The sequence below is a fragment of the Thalassophryne amazonica genome, chromosome 7 (assembly GCF_902500255.1).
Source record: "Thalassophryne amazonica chromosome 7, fThaAma1.1, whole genome shotgun sequence".
Classification (NCBI taxonomy): domain Eukaryota; kingdom Metazoa; phylum Chordata; class Actinopteri; order Batrachoidiformes; family Batrachoididae; genus Thalassophryne; species Thalassophryne amazonica.
Genome location: NC_047109.1, coordinates 67170403 through 67187406, shown reverse-complemented (window position 1 = coordinate 67187406; position 17004 = coordinate 67170403).

The following is a 17004-nucleotide window of genomic DNA, read 5'->3' as shown; positions in this document are numbered from 1 at the left end:
ATGTAACGAGAAGCGTGTGGTCTAATTCATTGTGAAAATCTGTGCGCACAGATCGGTGAATCCACCTGCTCTCGTTTGTCCAGACCAGAACAATAAAGTTTACTTCATCATCACACTGATCATGCTCTGGTTCAGACTCTGATGACACACTACACGCTTTAATCGTCTTCATGCAGTTCCCAAAAAAGAGAGACTGGATGCGCTGTTCCAGATGTGTGATTATTTTGATGCACTAAATAAATAAAAAAACTACACCACACACTAACCACACAAGCTAAAGCACTCCGCCACACACACTAAAACACACTCCAAGCATGACAAATAACACATAACTTTCAAAACTGATTGCTTTCTCCTTTTTGCTCCAAATGAAACCACAATTTCCCTTCGTTCAGCAACCAAATTACATGGATTGGGGATCATTGTTTATTAGGTAATATATTTTACACCAGTGAAAAAGAAAAAAATTTGTATTTTTTTTTACTTGTTTGCTGTCGCAGACAAAGAGACACAAAGAAAAGTCCGTTCGCAAAACGTGGGCATGCATGCACACACACACACACACACACACACACACACACACACACACACACACACACACACACACACACACACACACACACACACACACACACACACACACACACACATCCATGTGGGGTCTGTGTGTTGTCATCAATCCCACACTGAGTGAATGTGATTGGTTAGTTCTTGAGTTTTCCACAAATGCTAACCCCCCTCTCTCCTGCTGCAGTTGAGGGAGTCCTGTTTCATTCCAGCTCTCGCACTCCTGCAGCTGAATCAAGAAATGAGTCATTTCTGCTGCAGCTGTCTGCAAAATATGTAGTGAATAGGAGAATATCATAAAAAAAAAAAACTTGGATAAATTATTAATCATAATTCAAGTTATACTTGGCCTACAAAATTTAAAAAGTGCTGTGGAAGTTGAAGTCTACACCGATCTGATCTCAGAGTGGGGCAGATGTTGTGCTACGTCCACTTAATTAGGTTATGTGACTTTTGACACGGGGGCACGTCATTCGACTCCAGAGGGTTAAAAATGGAGCAGGCCTCAGTCTCATTATATCAAAATATTGTTGTTTTTTTTTAGTCAAGTATAGGGTTAGATGCCAGCAGCCACATTAGTACCCTTTCTGCTTCTTTGTTGATTTATTACTATCTAAACTAATGCCCTAGGTGCTATTAATTTCTCTGTCTGATGTATTTCTGCTGAGATGTGTTGAGAGCCACATACTGAGTGAATGGATAAGGTGTGACCTGTGCCACACAATGACAGTAAATTGGAGCATCAAATAATTATAATGATGGCCAGAAGTGTCACTGTTTGAGGTAGGGATACAAGACTGGTGTGGTTGATACTGCACACTAAACCTCTGGTCAAGAATAGCCTATTACCCTGCCGAGGACTCTGAATCATCGAATTCCAGCTCGACACCTTGGGACTCTTGGGCTTGGCCTTACAACAGGCTTTGCACCATTACACACTTTTTTGTAGTTGCTTGAAACTTTGTAACTGTTAGAATGGTCAAAGCAGTAGGTCACTCCTCTGAGTCTGGTCTGCTTGAGGTTTCTTCCTGAAAAACCCCAGAGGCAGTTATTCCTTACCACTGTCACCTATGTGCTTAGTCAGGTAAGGTTAGACGTGGCTTGGGACAGTCTTGTTGTGACTTGGCGATAAATAAATTGAATTGAAATTGAACTCACATGCCGGGTTGTCACCTGCTGACCACTGGCACCTGGTGGTCAGTTCAAAAATGTGGATCCATATCAAATAATGAGTTTCATATTTAAAAGCTATAGTCAGAACTTGGTCTGCACAAGCACTAGCACAAACATTGCTTGTTCAATAGCTGGATGAGAGGAGCAATTAAAGCTGAAAATAGGGTGCAGTGCAGTTATACTTTTTTGAATCATTTTTGCAATTTTAGTCTTTCCCTTTATGGTCTGTGCCATTCCTCTACAGCAGCATTACTCTGTGTCTGCATTAGTGCAATTGAATCTTGCGCTGCTGTCTTAGGCCTTTTGCATTGATTCCTCTGTAGTGATGCTAATAACACCTGACCAAACATACAGTACTTCTCATTTACTGTTTCTATCTACAGGCCCTTTCAGCTGCATCTGCTGGAAATACAGTGCTGTTGGAGGTGTAAAACAGTGTCAAATCCTAACAAAGGCAGTTTGAGAACGAAAACTAGGAGAAAGAGAGCAAAAAAGGGGATGGGTGGGTGGGCTTGCACACTGTTCGGAAAGAAAGGAGATTCAGGTTTCCACATTCTGCATATAAATATTCCATTAACTTCAGCTGGCTCCATAATGGCATGGCAGTACGGTTATGCATTCAGTGCCTGGAATCTGAAATGAAATTATTGGTGGAAGGTGGAGAGGGGGCTAGTGGTGGCGGTGAAATAGCCGTTTCCTTTCTTCCAATTTTCTTCTTTTCCCTTTTTCACCCATCGCCTTATCATGGGTGACACTAATCCAATTTCAGCTGTGCTTGTGACAGCTCTAACATGGTTTTGTGTACTGAACCCATCCCCTGTGTACACTCACACACAGACAAGCACATATACAGCATATCTGATGGACACAAATGCTCACGTACTGTATGTGTGGATATATGATGGGTGGATGGTTGTGCACATGATCTTAGATCGAAAAATATGACACAGTGCTAAATAACCTCGGCCATATGAGCATAGAAATAAGAAGCAGAATGTGGCGTTTTGACCTCTTAAAATAGGTCAAGGTTAACCATCTTTGTACTTGTCCAAAGTCTATATCCCAAGAATGTTCCCTGCGAATTTGAAGACCCTAGCAGTAATTGGAATGGACTTATGCTGAGCAAAGACAGACGGACAGACAGAAGAACAGATGGACGCAAGACCTTTGCAATACCTGATGCCCATATTTTGGCCTTGGGGAAAAAAAAACATTACACATAGTCTCCCTATGATTGCCCAAACTGAAATCATATGCATCACCTCATGAGGTCTGACCTGGACCATCTACTGCCGCCACCTAAAGACCCTCGAGCAATTTCATCAACATTGCCTGATGAGTATCATCCGCATCAGGTGGAAAGATTAGCGTCTTGGCTGAAGTCAAGCGACAGAGCATTGACTGTGTCATCAAGAATGAGCTTTGGTGGGTGGGTCAAATGGTTAGGATGGATGACAGCTGACTTCCCAAGCAGATCTTCCACTCTCAGCTAAGTGAAGGAAAACAGTCCAGGGGAGAACAGAAGAAATGCTGCAAGGACCTCCTGAAGCACAATTGCTCCATCCACTGGAAGACCTGGGAAGAACACATTAAGGAACGAGCCAGCTGGAAAACACTGGAGTGGAAGTCTTTGTAAAAAAAAATGCAAATGTGCAACAGAGGAGAAGAGGAGAAAGTGGAAGGAGAGACAGCAAAATCCTGACCAGCAGAAGCTTTCCGTAGCAACCATGTGCAGCATCTGTAGGAAACAGCGTAGATCAAGAGTGGGCCTCTTCTGTTATTTTGGCGTCTGAGAATCAATCAAGAGCCGATCACCACTGAGAGATAGCCATGATGAGATGTGGGGTTTATGTCAGAGTTATATTCAAGTAAGCATTATGTTAGAATAGCAATATGAGAGAGATAGGTTATGGTTATACTGGCGTTAGTGTACGTAAAGGTTATATTGGAGTTAAGCAAGTCACCCACTGCCAAATTCTAACACCTGATTGGTTACTATAGTGCCAAAAAACAGATTGAAAGCCACTCAGAGCACCTAATGGTGTGCAATGTACGAATAGTGGCATTGTAGAACATTGCAACCAATTAGGATTTTTTTTTAACATGATCACAATTTAAGTGAACAAGGGAATTATAATCTGTGCAGAGAGGGTCTAATATACAGTACTTTAATTTTCCAGGCGGCTCTGGTTTTTAATTTCAGTATAATAATAAATAATATAATAGTATAATAAATAATAATATAATAATAATAATAAATAATAGTATAATAAATAATAGTAGTGCTATGTGAATAAAAAGATTAATCCAGGATTTGAGTATATTTCTTATTGTTACATGGGAAACAAGGTACCAGTAGATTCAGTAGATTCTCACAAATCCAACAAGACCAAGCATTCATGATATGCACACTCTTAAGGCTATATATATATATATATATATATATATATATATATATATATATATATATATATATATATATATATATATAGTTAGAGATGCTTCAATATTTTGTCAGTACCTATTGGAATAAATAATGTCAGCTTGAGTGTGGATTTGGAACCTCAGTTATTTTGATGATGCCAGACTGTGATGTAAACTAAAAATAAAAAACAGAAATTTTGTCAGTGCATGTGCAATTCAGAGACTCACAGTTTGCTGACCTTTTTAAATCTCTTCTGGCAATACAGTTGTGTTCAAAATAATAGCAGTGTGTTTCAAAAAGTGAGTAAAGCTCAAAATCCTTGTAATCTACGTATATACAACCCCAATTCCATGAAGTTGAGACATTGTGTAAAATTTAAATAAAAAAGAATGCAATGATTTGCCTATCCTCTTCAACCTATATTCAGTTGAATACACCACAAATACAAGATATTTAATGTTCAAACTGCTAAACTTTATTGTTTTTGTGCAAATATTCGTTCATTTTGAAATGGATGCCTGCAACACGTTTCAAAAAAGCTGGGACAGTTGTATGTTTACCACTGCGTTACATCACCTTCCCTTCTAACAACACTCAATAAGCATTTGGGAGGACACTAATTGTTGAAGCTTTGTAGGTGGAATTCTTTCCCATTCTTGCTTGATGTGCGACTTCAGTTGTTCTGCAGTCCAGGGTCTCCGTTGTCGTATTTTGCGCTTCATAATGCACCACACATTTTCAATGGATGACAGGTCTGGACTGTAGGCAGGCCAGTCTAGTACCCGCACTCTTTACTACGAAGCCACGCTGTTGTAACATTTGCAGAATGTGGCTTGGCATTGTCTTGCTGAAATAAGCAGGGACGTCCCTGAAAAAGACGTTGCTTGGATGGCAGCATGTGTTGCTCCAAAACCTGAATGTACCTTTCACTATTGATGGTGCCATCACAGATGTGTAAGTTGCCCATGGCATGGGCACTAAATGCACCCCCATACCATCACAGATGCTGGCTTTTGAACTTTGCGCTGGCAACAATCTGGATGGTCTTTTTCTCTTTTGTCTGGAGGACACACTGTCCATGATTTCCAAAAACAATTTGAAATGTGGACTCATCAGATCACAGCACACTTTTCCACTTTGCGTCTGTCCATTTCAAATGAGCTCCCGCCCAGAGAAGGCGGCAGAGTTTTAACTTGCACTTGTAGATGTAGCGATGAACTGTGTTAACTGACAGTGGTTTTCTGAAGTGTTCCTGAGCCCACGGGGTAAGATCCTTTACACAATGATGTCTTTTTTTAATGCAGTGCTGCCTGAGGGATCGAAGGTCACGGGCATTCAATGTTAGTTTACGGTCTTGCCTCTTACAAGTAGAAAGTTCTCCAGATTCTCTGAATCTTCTGATTATATTATGGACTGTAGATGATGGAATCACTAAATTATTTGTAATTGAACATTGAAAAACATTGTTCTTAAGCTGTTGGACTATTTTGTCATGCAGTTGTTCAAAACTTTGAACAACTGCTTGTGAAAGGCTGATCCTTTTGGGGATGCTCATGTTATACCCAATCATGACACTCACAATTAGTGTCCTCAGTTCCCAAATGCTTATTGAGTGTTGTTAGAAGGAAAGATGATGTAACACAGTGGTAAACATACCACTGTCCCAGCTTTTTTGAAACGTGTTGCAGGCATCCATTTCAAAATGAACAAATATTTGCACAAAACAATAAATTTTTATCAGTTTGAACATTAAATATCTTATATTTGTGGTGTATTCAATTGAATATAGGTTGAAGAGGATTTGCAAATCATTGTATTCTGTTTTTATTTGCATTTTACAGAACGTCCCAACTTCATTGGAACTGGGGTTGTATTACAAGCCAAGTGGCCTGTGTATTTGTGTATGCGTATGGCTTTGACCATGGAGAAACTGGTGAGAACTGAAATTTGCTATTTGCTATTTGATATCCTTATACATTTTGGGTTAAGGATGAACACTGACAAAACCGGAAGTTGATAGGACTAATATTTTTTGGGAGAAAATACAGATATTACATAACAACTGTGAACAATGGACGTTGATATTTTGGACTCACACGCCATTCCAAATCTACAGCCTGTGGATCCTCATGGGCAATGCGCTAGTAGCTTAAATTTTCATACATGCAAACCACTGGGAACACTGCACATTCTACTCAAAATTAAAACATGAAGAAAAATTTGTCAAATTTGTTACTACTTTATAGTGTAGGCTCAGAGCAGCATGGTGGCTTACTGGTTAGCATTGTTGCCTCACAGCTACGAGGTTATGAGTTTGATTCCCACCTGTGGCCTTTTTGTATGGAGTTCTCCCCATGTTTGCGTGGGTTCTCTCTGAGTGCTCCAGCTTCCTCCCACATCCAAAGACATGCAGGTTAGGTGGATTGGAAACTTTAACAAAGTTGTCCGTAGGTGTGCATGCGGGTGTGAATGTGTTTGTTTGTCTATACATGGCCCTGCGACAGACGGGCGTCCTGTCAAGGGTGTACCCTGTCTCATGCCCTATGACTGCTGGGACAGGCTCCAGCTCCTTGACTCTTATTTGGAGTAAGCGGTTGAAGATGAATGAGTGTATGCTCATTTGTCATGAAATAAAAATTTGTGTTTTTTTTTTTTTTGGTAAAAGCAAAAACTCACCTGATTCTGTTAATATATAATAATAATAATAAAAAAATAGGGTGCCATGTTTGTTTCACATTCTAATGCCCTCAAATCCAGGATAACTTCCATGATACAAAAACATAAATGTGACATTACGATTGGTATAAATCTGGTCCAGTATTTTTATTCCTCATCTATTCCTTGTAAAACTGTATCTAAAGATTCCCACAACTTCCCTGTGACTACTAATCTTTTTATGTTGTGAAGTTTCAGATAGACTGCCATCCTGATTTAACACGGCAGGCCAAAAATCGATGTTTCAATGAAGTAGGTGGATGCAGTTTTTCTGCATTAGGTTAAGATTTAAACATTCGGTGTATATATGTATACAAAGATATATGCTCTTTGTATTTGCAGGAAACAAGTACCTGTAGCAACTATAATACTGCATAGATTCCATATATTAACAATCCCCAAACCAATGGCCAGGCGGAACAGGCTAATCAAGACCTTGAAGCCGCCTTACGGTGCGTTACGTCCTTCCACCCGTCCAATTGGAGCAACCACCTTCCGTGGATAGAATACGCTCACAACTCCCATACCTGTTCTGCCACCGGACTATCTCCATTTGTAGCCTCGCTAGGCTATCAACCTCCACTGTTTGTTGGGGAAAGTGTAGTGACACGGACCCACAACAGGGGGCGCAAATGAACGGTCAATAGATGAGCCAAAAGGTAACAATTTAATGTTGTGAATGTGCACAACAACTATACAGACAATCTCAGAATATGATAGCAGTCAATACACAAAGGTGATGTGTGGGCAGGCTCGAGGATAGAAGATGTCTGTCCTGAGAAGAGCCGGAACCACACGATTTCTGCCGCCACCAAACCTGGTGAATACTGGAGCCGCCAAGTCCCGAATTCCCAGGTGATCACCGTCCCCGACTGTCGGATCTGGTACTGCTGGTGAGGAGCACAAACAGTGAGATGTGGGTGTGTGCACACCCAGTAACAAAAACAGTCAGAAGGTGGAAAGTCACCTCCACCTCTAATCACACACTCGTGCAGCTCCTGTTAACCACTTATCTGGTTGGAGTGTGAAGCGAAACCGTCGCTGATCACACCAAATGCCAATCCCACAGATAAGGAAACACTTACAGGAAAACAGCTGCAAAGAAGTTCAGACTATTAGTCAGTGTTTTCAGTTTAGCAGAGAATTACCTTCACAGGTAGATGATATCTCCGCAATGAGGTGGAGATGACGTCCGGGTTTTATGGAGTAGTATGATGAAGTGTAGATGGGTGACAGCTGTCATGAGATAAGGAGTGACAGCTGTCACCCCCGGCTGTGTCCGTGGCGGCAGCGCCCTCTCGTGCCTGAAGCCCGCACTTCAGGCAGGGCGCCCTCTGGTGGTGGGCCAGCAGTACCTCCTCTTCTGGCGGCCCACACAACAGGACCCCCCCCTCAACGGGCGCCTCCTGGCGCCCGACCAGGTTTATCCGGGTGTCGGCGGTAGAAATCGGCCAGGAGGGCCGGGTCCAGGATGAAGCTCCTCTTCACCCAGGAGCGTTCTTCGGGTCCATACCCCTCCCAGTCCACCAAATACTGGAACCCCCGACTGTGTCCGTGGCGGCAGCGCCCTCTCGTGCCTGAAGCCCGCACTTCAGGCAGGGCGCCCTCTGGTGGTGGGCCAGCAGTACCTCCTCTTCTGGCGGCCCACACAACACTGTTCCCCAGCCAGGAAGAGGACCTTACGGTGCCTTCCGTGCAATTATGCAGTTGTTGTCAGAAGTTGTACAGATTAACATCACTTTGAGGAGATGGAATCAATTAATCAGTGAAATTACCTGGTGGAGTCGGTGGTTGCAAAGAAAACCTACACCCTCTCTTCCCTTTCTGGAACAAATTGAATACCCCTGCACTAGACCATCACCTTGATGGTCCAAGGATGCACCTGAAGTCAATTTTGAGTTCACTTTTGTGAACACTTATGTACATGTGATTTCTTAGTGTTTTTTTTATTATTATTTTTAATGAATTAGCCAAAATGTCAAAAAATACTTTTTTGACATTGTTATTATGGGGTATAGTGTAGAATGTTTAGAAAAAAAAAAAACTTTAATCCATTTTGGAACTAGAAACACACGGAGAGCGCAAACCTCCGCCAAGGCCATAGGGTCACTGACGTCACATGGAATACCCTTTGTAAAAGAGACTTATTCCACATCATTTCACGCATCTACCATCATGTTTCAGATTCAGTGGTTAACCCTCTGGGGTCCGAGGCCTTTTTTGGACAGTTCACTCGCCTGGCATAAATGTTTTATTATTGCTGGTAACAGCTCTCCCTGCATCCCACAATCAAGTTTTATGTCTCTTTCTTTTTCAAGACAACCTGTACTTTCAAAATATATATGCTATAGCTGTGTTTTATAAGTGTAATAAAGGTTTAGAATCAGAAATAAGAAAGGAAAAAGTAAAGTAGGAAATAATTTTCCACACACATTTATTCAAAACACACAGCAAACTATAATAAACTAATAACACATCACTCCTAAAAACAATCTTTGGTGTGTCATGTGAGGTGAGTCTGCCCTACGATTGGATTTTGGAAACTCGTGACGGTCAACCAATTCTGATTGGACACTCACACTGCTCACATCATCACACAGCTTCTATGAGGAGTACAAAGATGGTGGACAGTGGCTCGAAAGTTCGTGGAGTTAACTTTTCAGCAAAAAAAGTAAGTTTCTATCTCATATCATTAAAAAGCTTTTTATAATTTAGTAAAGCTTGGTCTCAGCCGTCGTATACGACGGCGTCGGCCCTAGAGGTTTAAACCCTTAGATCTTCAGCAACTGTATTTATAAAGAGAAACTGCATGAACTACACAAGTTTTTTTTATTTTCTAATAACAAGTTTATTCAATGAGGAGAAACAAATGCAAAATTATTGTTGTGTCGTAACTTAATTTTTGTTCAGTCTTTGTGACCCGTCTTCATGAAGTTCGATGCAAAAATGTTGAAATTTGCCCTGTCCTGCAATGATAAAGAATCCTTTAAAAAATTACTGGATCCGCATCTTGTTCCAGATCATTACCAAAATATAATGACTTCTACGTTAGGTCAAGATACACTCCTGGTAAAAATTTCATTGAAATCCGTTGAGGATTTTTTGAGTAATCCTGCTAACAAACCAACCAACCAACAAACAAACGGACGCAGCTGAAAACATAAATTCCTTGGCAGAGGTAATAAGGCTGTAACATATAAAAATGTGGAAAAAAGTGTAGGACTGTGAATACTTTCCAAATGTGCTGTACTGCCAAATGAATGTCAAATGCTGTTTTTGTATCAAAAAATGTTCCCTGTATTTCAGTAATGATATGGCTTAGTACAGGTTTTAGTTATTACTGATATCATTGTTGGTGTCAAGTTGGAGCTAATTTGTTGTTGTACAGCTGCAAATCCTGATAAATATGTAGTTTAATCTGAACCATTTTCACCACAGCTGCTGGACAGAGCCATCGGCTGCACTCATAAAGGTCAGTGTAGTTCTGGGTGGAAGCTGAGCGTAACTGAACTTTTAATGCAGTGCACCTCCACAGAGTGCATTCCATACATCATGCATGACCGCTAGATTGTACTGTACCACGCACAATGATGGAGAAGCCACAAGCAAAATGTGTTTTTCTACATGCACTTTAACACTTCTTTCCTGAAACAAGCCACTGCAAGTAATAAATCATCCGCAGCTGCAATAACTGAGATTTTTAAAAACTGAAGTGTCAGTGAAGCCATTCCCGTTTTCACGCTCAGAGCCCACTTACTTTAAAGCACCATTCTCACTTTCACCTGTATGTACACCAGAAGCTCACAATGCATAACCATTGCAATCCAGTGTGTAAAGATCGCAGTTGCCCATGAATGCAACAGGTGCATGATTTGATGATGCAACACAACAGTCTATTATGCAATTTGATGACGACAGGTGCACGGCATGTACTGTGCACTGTGTGCAAAAAGTACAGCCACACACCTGTAATAACATTTTCCCACAACTGTGGCAATTAAGGAATACCTACCAGTGATGTCAGGGTATGAACAGCTTTGTGGGCTCCACGGAAATGCAAGGGATTATCAATGCCCAAGGTCATGACGGAAAATAGCAATTTCTCAATTCAGCCATAGTTAAAGCATAGTTAAACTGGTGGCCTGTACTTGCCCTTAATTATTTCTGCCTCCCAGTGGGCAACATGTTGATCCATATTGATACTGAATCAATGTAGAAATTAATATTTTATTTTCTGTCCTTGTTTTGCATGTTTGACAATTCTTTGTTGTATTTTGTTTATTTGATCTGTGTTTTTGTTAGTATGGTCTAAGCAGTTGGTCACCCTACTGAGTCTGTTCTGCTTGAGGTTTCTTTCTTACCACTGTTGCCAATGCCATTGCTCAGAGAGGTTGGTTAGAGTCATATGTTGTGCTGTGGCACTATATAAATAAATTGAAAATTTGATCAAAACAAATCCTAACGTTGGCTCATTATGGATATGTTCACCACACCTATCAAACATAATTTTAAAATTATTATTATCAACAATCAAAAATCAAGCAAGTGACACGTGCTGCTAAATAAATCAATACACTTCCCACTGGTTTCTGACAGAAATTAGAAATAAATCAAAATACAGGTCAGGGTCTGTACCTAACCACTTTTCGACATATCAATGTCACTGACGTTGCTACAACATTTGATATGGATGTGGCAGCAATGTCGACATAATGATGGCTGATGTCTAAACACAATAGAGCAAAAAAAAAAAAACACAAAAAAACAAAACAAATAAAAAACAGAACAACAACAACAATGATACACTGTTGCCATCCTCTCTTGGGTGGGCCATTGCTTCTTTTTCACCTGTAAGAGGATCAGGTTTTGCTCGAGTCAAGCTGGGACTCTCCTGTTGCCTCACAGCAAGAAGGTCATGGGATCGATTCCCAACTGTGGCCTTTCTGTGTGGAGTTTGTATGTTCTTCCTGTATTTGCGTGGGTTTCCTCCCACATTTTAAAAGACATGCAGGTTAGGTGAATTGGAAACTTAATAACTGTCCAGGTCTCCCTTGAAAAAGAGATCTTGATCTCAATGGGACTAACCTGGTTAAATAAAGGTTAAAAAAACAAAGACAGTGCACTAGTTAGAGTGGACAGCTGGGGGATTCATGCTCCATTTTTGACAAATCTGTCATTGCAAGCAGTCTTTGTTGGACTGAGTAATTTAGAGGTCACTGGTGACTCAGACTGAGGGTTTTTTTTTGAGTCTCTGACAGAAGAGTTACTAGAATGTTCCACAAAGTACCAATTGATGCAAATTGAAGAGGCAGTGGGCCCAGGTGCCTCCACTCAGCCAATCAGCAGCTCTGAGAACACACACACACACACACACACACACACACACACACACACACACACACACACACACACACACACACACACACACACACACACACACACCAGCCGCTTACTCCAGTTAAGGGTCATGGGGGGCTGTCATAGGGCATGAGGTGGAGTACACCCTGAACAGGACGCCAGTTTGTCAGAGGGCCACATATAGACAAAGACATTCACACCAATGGACAATTTAAAGTTTCCAATTCACCTAACCTGCGTGTCTTTGGATGTGGGAGGAAGCCGGAGCACCCAGAGGGAACCCACGCAAACACCTGGAGAACATGCAAACTCCACACAGAAAAGCCACAGGTCGGAACCGATCCCATGACCTTCTTGGTGTGAGGCAACAGAGCTAACCACTAATCCACTGTGCCGCCCTACTCTGAGAAGAGTGTACTGCAATTTATGCTTAATATTCAGATATGCTTAACATAAGCAGGTTCACAAAGCCTGTACACAATGAGACTGAATGGAAAATAGTGTTAACATATTAAAAGTAAACAGTAATTGTCAAATACAAAAATCATTACATCACTTCAGGGAGTTTTGAAGGCTTGCAGATATGTGATCATGAAACCTCTCACTTGAGCACCAGGTTCCAGTGTATAGTGTGGATACCCCGGGTACGGAATATTTGGAAATGATACTCTGTGTCAGGTCAGGTTCGGTCACGTCAGCACAAAGATAATGAACATACGGAATGTTTCTGAATGATAATGTCATAGCCCTGCCTCTCTAAGATCAACATGTCATTCATTATGAGCGGCTATTGTTGGTAACAGCATAATTTAATATACTTTTTTGTTTGTTGTCTTAGTGGTTCATTAATTCGATTTGGTTTTATTGCTTGCGGAATGCTGAAGAGACAACGGATGGCTGTGGTGAACACTGATCATGAATAAATAGAGCGCTGTGATGTTAATAAAGTAATTGCAGAAAGAACTTTCAGATTTTAAAATAAGCTATTTTTTTTTTCTTTCTTCTTCTTGTTGGCAGTGGAACAAAGCAGTGGCGGGCTGAGAAACACAGCCGGAGCACCGTATTATAACAGAGAGGGACTTCTTTAAAAATGCTGTGTTTATTCACGAGCAATAATAAGGAATTAAAGTATTTCCAGGCATCATCTTCCCAAACAAGGCTGTCTTATGTGGATAACAGTTTTCGAAAGGCTGTGATGATGAATCCATCTGAAAGGACAGAACAGGTCAGATTACAAGACTATTTACTCTGAGCGCTGGGGTAGCCAACAGGTCTGCTTCACATAATGCAAATATTCATTTTTGTTAACAAAAATAAAAGATAACACAGCATCTAAGAGTTTTCCTCCTGTTTGTGGGAATTTGTTTAGGATGGGAATAACAGACTTACATCATCGGATTCAGGTCAGGTTCAGACAGAAACATCAAAATGCCTGTTGGGTTTGGTCACTACTATGTCAGATGCATGTTGGGTTCGGACAGAAATATGAGGCCTGAACTGCACTCTATTCCACTGCACCCTGGGTGAGAGATGACATTTTTTTGTTTCATAATGTGGCCAAATACTCTCACGATTGAGAGTTCATATCCAACCCCATGCACTCTGTCCCCTCCATTACCATCTACAGTGTGGATATTCTGAGTGCAAAATGTTGCTGGACACGCCCCAAAGGAATTTGCGGAATACACGTGAATTGTCAAGATAGGGCCCTAGCATTTCAGAACATTTCAGAAATGTCTAATAGTTAAAGGGTAATATGTTAATTTCCCAAACAACAGCATATATCTATTGCCATGTTTGCAGCCATGTGATGCTTAAGCCTATAGCAGTGATTAAAAAAAAAAAAAAACTGGACCTCAGAGACCTCCAGTATGTTTTCCATTTGTCCTTGATCTTGACTGGGTGAACACCCAGAACAAAGCTAATTAGCTGCGGTTGCTAGCAGGGAGAGAGATAAAACAGAGAGCTGAGAGTCCCTAGGGACCAGAGTTGAGCAGTATGTAGTTAGATTATATTTTCCACTTCTCTGAGGTTCAATAAAGGTCCATAGTATCAACTTTGTCATCTCCTTGTGACAGAGAGCATACGCAACAACTTGTGTTTCAAGATTTGTGCGCCTCCAGAGTTTGGTGATTATACTTTGACTTTGTAAACTGCACAAGGACACAACTTTTCAAGCATTAAAAAGAGATCCATAACTACGGCCATGTGCAAAATGTGTCTTTAAAGCCGGAATCACACTGGATGACCCAATAGGAAAATATGCCTATCCAAAAGGAAAATTGTTTTGGAATCTAATGTGCAACATGAGTCAGGCTGCAGAGACAGAAACCGAGTTAACCCAACATAGTTTCATGGCATTCAGGTGCTGCTGTTCAAAATTGTCAGATAAAGTCTTCTCATGTTGGCTAAATTCAGGGTTTTTTTTTTCGAGATTAGCATTTAATCATGGCAGTAAGTATGAGAAAATCATATTATGGTTGATTTCTTCACAGCAGTCTTGTAAGTAGATAATAAAACATATATTTTAATTCACATGGTTTAACTTACAACATTCCTCCGTGAGGTGCATGTCTCTGCCTGCTGTCCTCACGTGGAAATATATAAAACATATTTTGCCTTTGCAGCCACACACAGCACCTCCTCCACGTCCTTGTTGATTACAGGCATTTTTCCGCTCCAGTTACAGGCCAGCGACGGTAGGGCAGTGGTAAAGTTTCCGTCTGGTCACACTGGTATACAAATATTTAAAAGTTGTCTGCTTCAGAAATAAAATATGCTATTTATTATGGATTTTGGCATGTTGACTTCATATATGACAAAACAATGGCTAATTGCCTACTGTTTCCAGGATATACAAGGTTGCATTTTGCGTCTACATAATTTTATTGTGTTAACCATAGAGTTTTCATGAAAAATCATAAACATAAGTCTTTTTTATGTTTCTCTGACTGTTTGTATAATATTTCACCTGTTCTGTTTTTGTAACACTTTAAAAATCAGCAAGAGTTATATATTAATCCTTAGGCGCACAGCAGTAGCATTTCTTCAAACTACAGCCAATCAACAATTTCAAACAACATTTTCATTCTCCATGACCCAAAATTAGTAAAGTTTGACCATCTTTATTTCAGAAACATTTTGGCTGGCATTTAGACCAGTGTAATCAGAGATTACAGGTTCGAATCCCATGAGTGGCATTTTTTCTTTTTATTTAACCACAATTATTTAACCGTGGGGTTCTGTATTGTGCCCCCTTTTATGTATTATTTATATCAACCCAGTGATATTCACTAATTATACAGCTGGTTTTTATTTTATTTTCCTCCACATCAGTGGTGTGAAGTGGTGCATCTCGTCCCAGCTGCTCGCACTGTGTTCCTGTTCACACAACACCGTCGCACCGGGATCATGCATGCCTGCCCCTCAGCTCGATGTTTTTGTGGTTCGCTCATACAAGCTGTTCCACTGTGAGTCGCCCAGATTTGTACTTAATCATACTATGTGTGAAGGGGCCTTAATGCTTATACAATAACGGTAGTAGTAAACCTATTTCCCACTGGGATGTGGAAAGAAGTGGCCTTGCAACTCCACAAAGACAATGACACCACAATACAGGAATGTGCACGTTACTTATGTAGGATATTAGTGTCAATATACAGTAAGTGGAAATGGCTGAAGTCATCCTACATTATACCATTCTGTGCTGCCATTCTAGGTTGGCTTCCTATATGGCATTTTCTTCACAAATGACATTTATAGCTGACATTCGATTTCCCTCTCTGCACTGGCCGGGTATCATTTTGTGTCTTATAGTATCTCCATATCGATATTGTTAGATACAGATGAGGAAGATTTAATTCAAAGCAAATGATAAAGTAGTCAACAGTACTACTTCTCTGGTTGTATGAACACAAGCTTCATGCTTCGTGTTTTTCTGACAAATTACAGCTTTCAAAAAGGCTATTAATGTCAAATGACTAAAAAGTTTTTTGGGAAAGATATCAACATTTTCTTTCCAACCAAAGTGATCGAAAAAGCTGAAGAAAGGAGCTGGTGTCACAGTGTGATTGTGCCATTAGTAGGCATAACAGCCTGTTTCACTGCAGGATGTGAAGTCAGGACACAGAGAATTAATATCAAATCAACAAATAGTTAGTGCAGCAGACAGGCAAAGTATTCCTTTTTAGAGCCCTATTAACCAATAATTTGCATCACTTTTTATCAAAATTGGAGCAACTTCATCTTTTGACCATTGTACATACTGAAACTGACTTTTGTCTTTCTTTTTGCTGTTTTTAACACCATAAATCCATAACATTCAGTCATAGATAGGGATGGGTATTGATAAGATTTTATTGATATCGATGCCATTACTGATTCCGCTTATCGATCTTATTCCTTATCAATTTCCTTATCGATACCTCTTGTGAATTTTCTGTTGTGTTTTGTTTTATCAGCTTCTTTTTGTCTGTTTCTCTAAAACTGTGTTGTAGCATTATTAGTTATTATTGCTATTATTGTTGTTGTTGTTGCTATTATTATTATTATTAATGTATAAATAAAAATACATTTAAAAAAAGATTATAATTTGTAATACATTTGACTCTTTTACGACAACAAACGCTGAGCCATTAATTATTACACAGAAAACAAATGCACACAAACGTGCAGAGATGTGAACAGCTTAAAGCTAACTTTAACAATGAAAATGCCATAGACATGCTAACGCATTAGCATTGGTCATGTTTTTAAGTTATAAAATA